This window comes from Ipomoea triloba, chromosome 14 (assembly GCF_003576645.1).
Source record: "Ipomoea triloba cultivar NCNSP0323 chromosome 14, ASM357664v1".
NCBI classification, from domain to species: Eukaryota; Viridiplantae; Streptophyta; class Magnoliopsida; order Solanales; family Convolvulaceae; genus Ipomoea; species Ipomoea triloba.
This window is the reverse complement of record NC_044929.1, coordinates 15,535,712-15,546,591: the sequence shown is the minus strand read 5'-3', so window position 1 is coordinate 15,546,591 and position 10,880 is coordinate 15,535,712.

The window sequence follows — 10,880 nt, the reverse complement described above, 5'->3', positions numbered from 1 at the left end:
AAATTCTCTCTCCTATTGCTAATTTAACCAATTCTCTCTCCCTTCTCAATACACATAAGCTTAAAATAAAATAAAAAAATATTTCTCTCTCTTGTCATGTCACATTGTCAATGTCAAATTTGCAGGGATAATGACAGCCTTAGAGGACAAATTGGTCATTTTGTAAAATTTTAAATTTCTCCTCTAATATTATTAAATGGTAATTATGTAGCTTAATTCTTGGAGGTCTTCCATTTGCCATCAAGCTAATAGAAAAAATGTTATGTACTTGTTACGGTTTAGGTGCCTTTATTTCAATTTAATCCACAATTGTGTGTCAAAGAACTTGTGGCATAACTGTGACCTTCTTAAGTGAGAGGTCACAAGTTTAATCTCTAGTGGGAGCGTTGGCATAGTATTCGAAAAAAAGACCACAATTGTGCATCTCAATTAAAATTTATTTAATGACACCTCATTGATATTTATTTATTCAATCTCCATTTTTGGTCCTAGATTTATAGGTGGCAGTCCACTTTAAGTCCTTTTTTATTAGAACATTCACTTTTGGTCCTAATATTATTGTGACATGACCATTTTTTGTCCTTTATCAACAAAACAGTTTAAATATCGTTAAATTCAAGAACGTTTCGGTACTCAATTATGGATGCTTTCAAAAAAAATAAACATAAAAAATATAGTGGTTCAACATACTTTGTATAAAAGGGATTGAAATGCCTTTGTATTTAACGATATTTTGATGATTTTGTAGATGGAGGACTAAAAATGATCATGCCGCAATAATACTAGGACCAAATGAGGATGTTTTAATAAAAAAAGGCTAAAAGTGGATTGTCATCTATAAATCTAGGACTAAAAATAGAATTTAACTCTTTTCCTATTTGTTGATTATTTTTAGACGGGAAATGTGTTATGATATTGCCCTCGTATCATTCAATACATAATTACTTTAAGAGTTAATACCACAAATGGTCCTCTGACTATTGGGCTAGTACTCCTTTTAGTCCTCGACTTTCAATTCGACCACAAATGGTCCCCTGACTTTCATTTTTTACCACAAATAGTTATCTGTTAAAATTTCTGTTAAATATGTTTTAAATCTAGGGGTAATATTGTCAAATTGATTAATATTATTATGATTACTTCTTTTTTAGAATTATATGACAACATAATTAATTTCAAACATTAATAAACATTAAGTTAATAAATATAAAAACAAAATGGGCGTGACAAATTACATAAATGAACAAATTAAATAAAAATTCATGATTAATGTTCGCAATTACTTGATTAATTATATTAAATTATTAATTCAACGGTGATAACCTTCAGTTATGTCTCAAACAAAATGTTTGATCGATTAATGAAAAGTGAAAACTATTAATCGGCCATGTATGAACAACCATGAAAATGATGAAAGTAAGGTTTTTGGGAGAAGAAGTAAGGTTTAAAAAAAAATCTTCCATTTTAATCTGTTGGTTAAATTAAAACAAATAGCTCTAATATTAAATCTTTATTTTGTACGCATAATTACGAGAATAAGGTGTATTGTCTTATTATTTAGGAGCATTTATATTTAATTTGTTAATTGTTTCAATTATGCTTGTTGGTGAAAAATTCTAAACATTTTTATTTTATGACCATTATATATATTAATTTGACGATAATACCCCTAGATTTAACATCTATTTAACAGAAATTTTAATGCATGACTATTTGTGGTCAAAAATAAAAGTCAGAGGATCATTTGTGGTCGAATTAAAAGTTGAGTACTAAAAGGAGTACTACAATAGTCAGGGGATCATTTGTGGTATTAACTCTTACTTTAATAATTAAGATCGAAATCCTTAATCAGGGCCTCACTTTAACCTTGTACTTCCTCTATGTTTATTAAGGAGAGAATTTTTTTTTATTTTTTAAGAAATGAAAAAAGAAAATATATCTGTTTGTACATTCGTTTATATTGAACAATATATAATGAAGATGGAAAGAATTGAAAAGTACTTTTTTTTTTTAATAAAAGGAACCAAACATTTCACAAACTACCAACAATCTGGAACAAATCATAGTCAACAAACAGTAATTAAAAAAATGGAAAAAAAAAAGGAAAATGCCATTTTTTTCTCTATGTTATATGTATATAGCACTTTCCCCCCTCAGTTATTAAATTGGTGATTTCCCTCCTGTAATGTTAAATTGACATTTTTACTCTTAAAAATAACTATTTCATTTATTTTTCTTCTCTAACAAATTATTGATTATATACATGTATGACCACGATTCGGTTCAAACCTAACCGGACACTGTAGCAATCATACCAAATTAGTATGGACGGTTATGGTTATGATTCAAAATTGAAAAAATAAAATAAAATAAAATAATTGTTGAACGGTGAACCGTAACTGAACCGCAGTCATATATAGTGAAAATGATCAAACACTTATTTTGATCAATCGATTCAGTTCGGTTCCAATTTCGATTTTGAACCGCCAATCAAAAATTATTTATTTAGTTATTTATTTTTATAATTTTATTTCTTATCTTATTTTAAAAATATTCTAAATTCAACAATTATTTTATTTTATTTTTTTCGGTTCTGAATCATAACCGTAACCGTCAATATTTAGGTTCAATTGATACAGTGTTCGATTAGGTTCGAATCGAACCGTAATCTCCCATACATATTAGTAGGGGTGTAAATGAGCCGAGCGGTTCACGAGCAGCTCGCAAGTCGCTCGGTTAAAGATCGGCTCGAGCTCGGTCAAATTTGAGCTCGAGCCGAACTCGAGCAGCTCGTTTAATAATTGAGCCGAGCTCGAGCTCCCATGTCTTATGCTCGTGGCTCGTCGAGCCGCTCGCGAGCCATATATATATATATATATATATATATATATATATATATATATATATATATATATATATATATATAATTATAGTGTATTTTTAATTGAAACATAAATTTAAAATTAAACATGTTAAATTTGAGCTCGAGCTCGAGGAGCTCGAGCTCGAACAATCGAGCTACTCGAGCCGAACTCGAGCAGCTCGAACTCGAGCCGAGCGTTCCTTAACGAGCTCGAGCTCGAGCCACCCTATGCTCGAACTCGACTCGCCTCGTTTACACCCCTACATATTAGTAATAATTAGTTGGAGAAGAAAAATAAATGAAATAGTTATTTTTAAGGGCAAAAACATCAATTTAACATTATAGAGGGGGAAATTGTCACTTTTAAAATAACTAAGGGGGGAAACTGCCGCTTTAATAACTCAAGAGGAAAAATTGCTATATGCACATAACTCAAGGGGAAAAAGTGTCATTTTCCCAAAAAAAAAAAAAAAGCTTTGGTTTAAGACATTCTTTTTAACCAACACCATTGATCAATGTTACAAATTATTAAATGAACAATTTGAACTCTAACGGGACATTTGGTTGGAGGGAAAGAATTAGGTGGGAAGGAATTGCAATTCAATGGGAAAAGAATATTGTGGGAATAAAGTGAGAGTTTAAATTCGAGTGTTTGGTTTGCAGGAATAAAATTACTAGGAATTTCAATTCAAATGTTTGATATGTTTGAGAATTGAAAGGGATTAAGTAGTATAAAGTCCAAAATGCCCATTATTTATTATTATTATTATTATTATTATTATTATTATTAATCTTATAAACAATGCAAATTTTCAATCACTATTGCATAGAAATAAGGAATTCATTCGCTATTATATATAAACAAGGTTAACAAACACACAACTCACTCTACAGTTGCATAAATCGACACACAGAATGAACATTATACAACACACCCACCATCAACGCACATAATGAAAATTTTGTTGTTCAAAATTAGGCAACTACGCTATATACACATATCAAATTTAAATACTTGATAATTTTGAAAAAACATACTTAATATATTTTATTCTTTTGATAAAATATATTAATGTAATTAGTGGTAATGTTAACTTATATATGGTACTAGTGTTTTACCCGTACGGTGCACGGAAAAAATTTTGTTATTATTAATTTAAATAAAAACAATTTTAAAATACAAATATATTAAAATGTACAATATAATAATATAGTTAAATTTTCATATATTTGGTCAAGTATCTATTATCATAGCATACAAAATTAAAATTTTGCATGATTAATATAATCTCTAATCATGTACATATTTATATGAATTTATAGAGAAAAAAATTACATAATTAAATTGAATTATTCCTAATTTTATTTCATATATATTATTAATTCTAAAAATATGAATAATAACTAAGAAAATTATGCTTAGAAATTAAAAAATATAAATTTTAAATTTTGTATATGTGATTTAAAACTCTAATCAGACATATTTTTTTATATGATTGTGTAATACAGTGTGTATACAAATAATATTTATTAATTTGTATATATGTAAATTCTGTAATATAATTTATATAATTATAATTTATATTGATATATTATAATTAAAATAATTAAATTTAGTAATTAAAAAATAGCATTTTAATTTTGTATGATTAATATAATGCATAAGTATATGTATATATGCATTTTTTAAAATATAAATACTTATGAATACACATTTTTTTAATTTTATAATTTAATTCTTAATTATATTTTATATTTCATTAATTATAATTAAGAATATTAAATTTACAAATTAAAATAATTTAGTTTTTAAATTTTTATGGATTAATGTAGTCCCTAACTATATTACATATTTAGAAAATTTTTTAAATATTTTTGAATTTTTAATTAAGAGTATGAGTTTAGATATATTTTAAAATAATTTTTTAATAAGTAACCATTGTAGTAATTTATAACTAGCGTGTATAATTATGTCAGTAATCACAATTCTAAAAAAAAAAACAGTGTATATATTTTCATATGGTACAAAATACTATAAATATAATATATGTCTACATAAATGGATAAAAAGAGAAATTGATTTTTTTTAATTATATAGATATTTATAAATATTATATAGTTTTTTTCTTTGCATGAAAAAACATTCTTATTTTAAAATTTTACATTGATATCTGAGTTTTATTTTGATATCTATTTTGGTGATCTTTTAAACTTTGAGTAACACTTGTGTGAGACCGTCTTACGGGTCTCAATCCATAAGACGGGCCAGATCTTTGATTAATAGGTCAGATTTTTGACCTCGTTAATTAAAGATCCGACCCGTCTCACAGATTGAGACCATGAGACGGTCACACACAAGTTTTTGCCTTAAACTTTTGTTTGTTATCATAAATAGTACTCTCTCCGTCCCATTTTACCTGTCCTATTTACTATTCATTGGTCATATCAACTCTTTCTTTATTGCTTATATTCTTTAGTAATTTTTTATTATTTTTAAATTTATTTTTATGTTTAATCATACTTTTAATGTAGTTTCTAAATATATATATAAATTTTATATATTAATGCTAAACTTAATATTATGACAAATTAGATTAAAAATAACTTCAATCAATCCTTGTTAAACGAATCAGACAACCAAAATGGGATGGAGGTAGTAATAGATATCTGGAAATCATTTAGTTTTGTTTTTAAATATTTTCAACCCCCGTAAATGAAGCACAATCAAAACATCTCTATATCATCATTTAAATAATAGGTCCACAATAGACTTTGTAGTTCAATATTTATAGATCTATGATATATTTTTAACTAATTTATTGAAAATTTATTTCTTTTAGTTCTATTATCTCTTATTCTTATTCATTTTAAATTGATAGATCTCGATATGATGCATCATTCTTAAATATGTGAATTTCAATTAATTTAATAACATTATATTTAAATGTGAGACATTTATCCAATAACATTATATTTTTTTCAAACTTCGCAAATGTAAATTAGTTTAATTAGTTCACTTTTATGTTAGTTTTACTTCAGTTTTGTTATTAATGGAAATTTATTTGTTTTGGGCTCATAATATTTAAATAATTCCTATTATTTTAGATTTTTAAATTTTTATAATTTATGGTATTTTATAAATTTTTTTTTGCAGCATTTGTACTAAAAAATTTTAAATTAATGCAATAATACTTATATTTGTTATTAGTAGAATGCTAAAATCATAATAATGATATATTTTACTTTTCACATTTTTTAACTTTGAAAACCAACATCATTTATGTAGGAACAAATTTATATATAGTACTAATAATATTATAGTTATTTTTAAAAGTTAGATGAAGTAATTCTCAAAAAAAAAAAAAGTTAGATTAAGTAAACAAATTGATCGACATACAACAATTTTTTTGGATGAGCTTTTGACATGTAATAATGATTCAATATATGTATATATGTATTATAATTATTATTTTCTCTTTTTAGCAATATGTGTGTGTGTGTGTGTATATATTCTAATCAAATTAAATTATTTTAATTTTAACAATTTTAATTAAACTTCAAAAACTAAAACAAATGAAATTTAAAATATCTATAATACAAAAAATACTAATTGAATAGAAGATTTAAATTTTATCTTGTTATAATAAATTAAATTTGACATATCTATTTTGATTTATAATTTTTTTTAATAGAATATATATATTTTTCTTTTTTACAAATTCTATTACCATTAAATTATCATATTATTATTTAATGACTTTAAAAAAGATACAGATATATATATATATATATATATATATATATAGCAATATAATGATCGAAAATAGAATTACAAATAACAATTAGATTTATTTTTGTTTTATTTTGCACCAAAGTTTACTTTTATGCGTATGAAATGTTTGAAAAAGAATTATTTCAATTGTTGTATGTAATTAGATTGATTTAATATAATTGTATGTTAATTTAATACATTAAAATAAAAATATCAATATAGGTGTTATTTAAAATTTTTTAATTAGAACTTTTTATTAATGATATATTTTTATATATTAATTTTATTTGTATATAAAAAAAAAACTGAAATTAGGTTGAAAAAGAATATACTGAGTATTAGTTTAGTATACCCTAAAAGTAGAGCATGATTCATGGTATAACAAATATTTAGGTAATCATTAGTATAAATTAAATTAACATATATAGCATTTTTTATTATTTAATTAGGTAAAAAATAATTGTTATTTCAAATTTCAAACACAGAAGTATTTTCTTCGGAAAACAACACTTCTGTTTTAATATATATTATTATGTAAGTCTATGTTAATTTTAATTATATATTGCAATAGTATTGTAAAAAATCAATCTACAAATACATTTAATGAACCAATATTATATTGAAAATGAATATAATATAGTGATTTAATATAATTATATGTTAGTTTAATACATTAAAATAAAAATATCAATATTGGTGTTATTTAAATTTTTTTTAATATTTTAGATAATTATTACTATAAATTAAATTAACATATATAACATATTTGTAAATATTTAATTAGGTAAAAAATGATTGTAATTTCAAATTTCAAAACAGAAGTAGTTTTTTAAGATGAGCGGAAAATAACATTTATGTTTATATATATATATATATATATATATATATATATATATATATATATATATATAATGTAAATCTATGTTAATTTTAATTATATGTTGTAATAGTATTTTAAAAATCAATCTACAACATTTTAAAAATGAGCCAATATTATATTGAAAATGAATAGAATATAGTGATTTAATATAATTATATGTTAATTTAATATATTAAAATAAAAATATCAATATTGGTGATATTTAAATGTTTTTAATTAGAACTTTTTAATGATATATTTTTTATATATTAATTTTATTTGAATATAAAAAAGTACTGAACTTAAGTTGAAAAAGAATATACGGAGTATTAATTTAGTGTACCTTAAAAGTAGACCATGATTCATGGTATGATAAATATTTTAGATAATTAGTAGACCATGATTCATGGTATGATAAATATTTTAGATAATTATTACTATAAATTAAATTAACATATATATATTTTAGATAATTATTACTATAAATTAAATTAACATATATAACATTTTTGTAATTATTTGATTGTTGGAATTTTTATATACTATAATATACATCATATAGTAATTTGATTGGTGAATTTTTTTTAATATTATCATGAGAGGAATTTAATTACGTACATTAACATAATATAGTAATATTTTTTTAATACTATAATATACATCATATAATAATTTGATTGTTGGAATTTTTTCTTTTTTTTTTGAATATTATCATGAGAGGAATTTAATTACGTACATTAACATAATATAGTAATATTTTTTTTAATACTATAATATACATCATATAGTAATTTTTTTGAATATTATCATGAGAGGAATTTAATTACGTATATTAACATAATATAGTAATATTTTTTTAATACTATAATATACATCATATAATAATTTGATTGTTGGAATTTTTTCTTTTTTTTTTGAATATTATCATGAGAGGAATTTAATTACGTACATTAACATAATATAGTAATATTTTTTTTAATACTATAATATACATCATATAGTAATTTTTTTGAATATTATCATGAGAGGAATTTAATTACGTATATTAACATAATATAGTAATATTTTTTTAATACTATAATATACATCATATAGTAATTTTATTTTTAATATTATCATGAGAGGAATTTAATTACGTACATTAACATAATATAGTAATATTTTTTTGAATACTATAATATACATCATATAGTAATTTGATTGTTGAATTTTTTTTGAATATTATCGTGAAAGAAATTTAATTACGTACATTAACATAATATAGTAATATTTTTTTTAATACTATAATATACATCATATAGTAATTTTATTTTTAATATTATCATGAGAGGAATTTAATTACGTACATTAACATAATATAGTAATATTTTTTTGAATACTATAATATACATCATATAGTAATTTGATTGTTGAATTTTTTTTGAATATTATCGTGAAAGAAATTTAATTACGTACATTAACATAATATAGTAATATATTTTTTGAATACTATAATGTACATCATAGTATAAGGAATACTATAATAGATGTCTATAATGTACATCATAGTATAAGGAATACTATAATAGATGTCTGAAATATAATTAAAATAAAAGTAATTTGAATGCTATATATTTCATTAATAATTAAAATAAAAGTAATTTGAATGCTATATATTTCATTAATGAATAAGGAATCCGGGAATGGAATTGAATAAAATATTTCCGTTTATAATAACGAATAGAATCATATTTTGAATATTTTGTCAATTTTAGCCATAAATAAGGAATGATAAGGAAGGCTAGAATTTCTGATAAGGAATTATTATATATTATTATGTTGACCGTTTTCAAATTTAATATAATATAGTAATATTTTTTTGAATACTATAATATACATCATATAGTAATTTGATTGTTGAATTTTTTGTTTGAATATTATCATGAAAGAAATTTAATTACGTACATTAACATAATATAGTAATATATTTTTTGAATACTATAATGTACATCATAGTATAAGGAATACTATAATAGATGTCTGAAATATAATTAAAATAAAAGTAATTTGAATGCTATATATTTCATTAATAAATAAGGAATCCAGGAATGGAATTGAATAAAATATTTCCGTTTATAATAAAGAATAGAATCATATTTTGAATATTTTGTCAATTTTAGCAATAAATAAGGAATGATAAGGAAGGCTAGAATTTCTGATAATGAATTATTATATATTATTATGTATCAAATTTTTTAGACTAAAATGAGCGGGAAAGCTAGGACTTCTGTTTTAATATATATATAGATTTACTTTATGTCTTTACTGCATATTAACAAATGTTTTCCAATTTTACCTGTATCTTTCTATGTTTTTTTCCTCTCTAAATTGTTAATGCGGTTAAATAGCACCATGAAATATAATAAACTTTATTGTAAATATTGGTGACATATTTGGTGCCTATATATATGCTACTAGTTAAAACACATCTCATGATTTATTTCATCCACCCAGGCATGAGTGATGAGGGATCTATAAGTTATGGTTCAAACTTATTAAATATAATAATTTGTATATTGAACATAATATTTGGTACACTTACAATTTCTTTTTCAATTTTAAATTTCTTAAATATTAATGATTTATTACTTATTTTTCAAAAAAAATGATTTATTACTTATTTGTATTATATTAAAGCACAATGGACACTAAATATCAACCAAGCAATATTTATGATATTTTAGCATTTTACCCTAGCCTTTATAATTTATCAGTTTAATTTATTGATATTTTAATGTTTATATAGTTTGAAAATTGGGAAACTTCTACAACTATGTTGAATGTGATGTGATTCAATTAAAAGAAAAAAGGACTATTAAGTGAATAAATAATATTACATGAATATTGATTTTCATTTGAATTTTTTTCTTTTGTGTTTTAATCATGAACAGTGTTACGCTGATCAGAATTTTAGTTTAATTTTCTTTATCAATTGATGTGATTTATATAATTAATCGTCTATGATATAACCGATCAATCAATTTGTACAGAGTTGGTCAAACAGTTAGTTTGGTAACTACAATGTTTCAATTTTGACTGAGAGAGTTATTTAGCCTTCTTGATTTAAGTAGGTTAACTATGTGAAACTTAAACTAATTTATCTCCTTGTGATCCTTGCCGACTTTCCCGTAACTTAAATAACTAATCAATAAATATAAAATAATTATGATGCATGTAACACGCGGCATTATTGAGTAAGCTATACTATTATTAATATATCACACTATATAACATGATGTTATTTTATATATATATATATATATATATATATATATATATATATATATATATATATATATATATATATATATATATTATATATATATATATATATATATATATATATA